Consider the following 3,666-nt stretch of genomic DNA (forward strand, 5'->3'; position numbering starts at 1 on the left):
CCCTTATTCTGTGAGGTTGGCCCTGCTGGGAAAGGCTGCCCGAAGACCCAGGAGCGGAAGCTCTGCCGAGGAGTGGTGTTGCTGCCTGCCCCCAGCACAGCAGCTGCTGGAGCCCTCCGTGCAGTCAGACCGTGGAAGACCCAGGAAGACCACACTCAGCGACTGTCTTTCTGAGTAAGCGGTAGGAGCTTGAGGGACCACCTTTTCTGGGGTTGCCTTGAGAAAAGAAAGAAAAGAAAGTGAAGTCGTCACTCACATCCAACTCTTTGCGACCCTGTGGACTGTTAGCCTACCAGGCTCCTCTGTCCATGAGATTCTCCAGGCAAGAATACTGGAGGGCATTACCATTTCCTTCTCCAGGGGATCTTCCCAACCCAGGGATTGAACCCGGGTCTTCTGCATTACAGGCAGACGCTGTGCCCTCTGAGCCACCAGGGAAGCTTTGGGAACGGGAGACTTCAATGCACTCCTCTTAAATGTATAATTTTTTCTGTTCCTCCTGGCTGAAAGTCAGTCAAGTATACAAAAGAAATGAATTTTCCTTTTTCTCTGGAAAATTCCTCAACACTTAAAAATGTTGCTGTTGTCTTTAAAGTCAACATGCATTCATTGTAGATGACTGAGAAAAAAAATTTCCTTTAAAAATTACTTATATTCTCGCTGCATGTTATTTTATTATATTTATTTACATAGTCTTAGAATCATAGTTTTTAGCACTTTAAAGTTATTTTAATACCATTAGTTTTTAAAAAGTTATCAATATATTTGAAAGTTTTATGAGTTTTTTTCCCTATTTGGTTGCATTATATTTGAAATTTATGTGATTATTCCTTTATGGGTGGACACTTAGGGTATTTCCAATTTTTCAGCATTCTACACAACGCTCCATCCAAATCCTAATAACATGAAGCTGACTCACTGCAGGCTGTTTTTTTTTCTCAGGGAAAATCCTAAAAACTGAGATTACAGAGACTCAGTGTGGGTGTCTGTTCGTTACCTGAAACAGCTACTTTTCCCGGTCTTCAGGGATGTCTGGCACAGGAGGAGACCCCAAGGAGGTGCCACCGAGACTGCAGAGCCCCTGTGCGCGCTGTGCTGTGAGCCCGTGTTCTTCTCTCTCGGCAGCCCTCGGGTGTCTGGGGTGCCCGGGTCCTGGCTGCACAGCCGAGCATACGAGAAGACAGGCCCTTGGGCGGCTGCACGGAGAGCTGGGTAGTTCGATGAGTGACCGACCTCTCTGTCCTCCTCGGGGGACGCCGGAAGCTGGTCCTTACAGCCATCACCGCCCGCGGAGCTGCAGGGACGAGCCACGCTGGTGCCTGCACCGGTCAGGACGCCTTGGCCTCGGGAGCTCCAGGGGCCTGCGGGTGCCAGGCCCTCCGCCTGCTGAGACGCTCAGGGGGTGGTGTGCTTTCCGTCAGCCTGCTGAGACCCGCTCATGCCCGGCCCTCAGCCTGCTGAGACGCCCAGGGGGCGATCGGACTCTAGGGCAGCGCCCAGAAGGCTGGGACTCTGGGCTGCGCTAACTCCTTTGCTGCTTAGGAGCAGCCTGGAGCAGGGGTCCCTCCTGATCGCAGGGTCCTGAGCCAGGAAGGGTAGCAGTAGGAGGGCGTTCTCTCTGTTTTTTGGTCTTGGCGTGAGTGGGTTTGCACTTGCTCAGGATGTAGGAGCCGCTCATTAATTTTCCGGCTTGGATCAGGGCCTCTCATTTCACCCTCTTGGGGACATCAGGGAGCCTCAGCCAGCACTGCTAACCTTTCCCTGCAACTATCCAGAGCCCCACACTTAGGGCCAACAATAGGAACTGGAATTTTAAGCTTTATGTTCCCTCTTCCAATCCCAGCCCTGATGGTACACTGTACCTGCGAGTATCAGATTACACCAGGTGATTTGCATGGTCAAAGTGATGGATGGAATTGCAGGAACAGAATGATTTCCAGTTAATGGTGTGAGGGAAGTAGTTCATAGACTTCGCTGCAACCTCCCCGCTAAGTCCAGCTCACTCACCCACTTCAGCGACCCTATAACTTCCTCAAAGGGAACGTTTGGACAGCAGAGGTGGCCAGTTCACTGCTCCTTCGATAAGGGAGCCACTCCCTTGGCTTGCTCTTTTGAGCATAATGTGCTCACGGCACATGTTAGGACTGATCACGTGTAGAAGAAAAAACGTTAAGGCAACTTAAGCATGAAATGAAACACAGGCACTGGAACTCGTAACTCATGCCACGAAAATGTTCGCGCAAAGCTGAGTCAGAGCATCAGACCACGTCACCAGCGCTCAGCTCCTCTCTGCCCTCATCTCTCAGCTTTGCTCTTCTGTGCTGACAGCATTCCTAGAAAAGTCCTTTCCACACAGTTGTCCCCAGCAGTTCCCACCTCGTGTTTTCCCGAGTCTTGAGCCTGCTGGCCTGTGCATCAGAAGTGACATCATTGGTTCTTCTGGTTCTTCAATGTGCCAGCTCACCCTGTAGACTTGAGACCTGTGAGTCTCCACAGTAACATGAGCCATGATCCTCTGGTCCCTCTCCCTGGGTGTGGACAGGTCGGTAGAGTCTCCCGGGTCTGTTTCTTTGCAGAGTGCTGACCAGCAGAGCGGGATAAACAGCAGAAACTCTTCCTTTCTTCTCCCTAAGCCTGTCGTTTCAGGAGGTCTGTTCCGGAGCTCTTTCGTATCCTCTCCTTGAGGGCCTCCCTGAGTTTATTCTTGGAGAACCAGGCATCACCTACTTTAGAGTCTCACCAGGCACTGGAATTGTTTTTCAGTTTGCTCGTTCTGTTTCCACATTGACTGCTTTAGTTTCCCTGCCTTTACTGGAGGAAAAGCTCTTTCTTTCTTGGGTCCCTGCTGTGTATAAAATACCATGTCACATGTTTTATGGAAAATGGATAGGAAATATTTGTCTCTTTCTCACAAACGGGGGAGACTCAGATAATCATGGTCTTCTCCTCTGCCCTGCTACCCTGGTTTTGTTACTCATCTCTAGTTAGACAGCCCACAGAATCTCTATAAACCGGGTTCTGGCCCCACATTGCTGTTAGAGTGGTAATTAGGTTCTGTGACCAGTTGCAGTAAGCCAGGGTGACGACTAGAAAGAGCAGGGAACTTGGCTTGAGTAGCAAATTGGAGCAAGCTGTGCAGGGGCTGGTCCTTCAAGGGGGCAGGGGGCCTGCCAAGTGGGTCATGGCCAGAGACGGCGCGGCTGTGCCCGGCTCGGGAGTGAGGTCCCTTACGACCGAGCAGGGAGAGCCGCCTCTCAGGGGATCTGCCTCGTCTTGCAGAAGCCAGCCTGCAACCTGTAAGCGATCACACAGCCCCGGGAGCAGACCCAGGGCCTCCTCTGACCTTACGTGAGATCCCGGGGCAGGCCGCTTCGGTGCTCTGGGTTTGTTCCTCCTCCTCGGCTGGAAGATTAGGCGCCTCCAGAAGGCTGGCTTCACGGGGTCTTTGCCGTCCCTCAGAGCTCCATGGTTTGGCTGTTTTTTGCTTGGCTTGTTTGTTTTTAATATATATTTACTTGGCCGCCCTGGGTCTTAGTTGCGGCCATAGATCTTCTGTCTTCGCTGTGGCGTGTGCGATCTGGTTCCTGACCAGGGAGAGAACCCGGCGCCCTGCGCTGGGAAAATTCTTGACGATATTTGAGTAAAGAGCCTGGCATTTTCACTTCA

At 51.6% G+C, this 3,666-nt stretch overlaps 1 non-coding gene across 1 annotated transcript; it reads right to left on the reverse strand.

Annotated features, from left to right (window-relative positions):
* Nucleotides 1-366: 366 nt before the first annotated feature.
* Nucleotides 367-438, reverse strand: TRNAY-GUA (transfer RNA tyrosine (anticodon GUA)). The gene has a single exon. It is a non-coding gene; the product is annotated as a tRNA-Tyr (tRNA).
* Between the last annotated feature and the right edge of the window lie 3,228 nt (nt 439-3,666).

The sequence above is a fragment of the Bos indicus genome, chromosome 7 (genome assembly GCF_029378745.1).
Source record: "Bos indicus isolate NIAB-ARS_2022 breed Sahiwal x Tharparkar chromosome 7, NIAB-ARS_B.indTharparkar_mat_pri_1.0, whole genome shotgun sequence".
NCBI lineage: Eukaryota > Metazoa > Chordata > Mammalia > Artiodactyla > Bovidae > Bos > Bos indicus.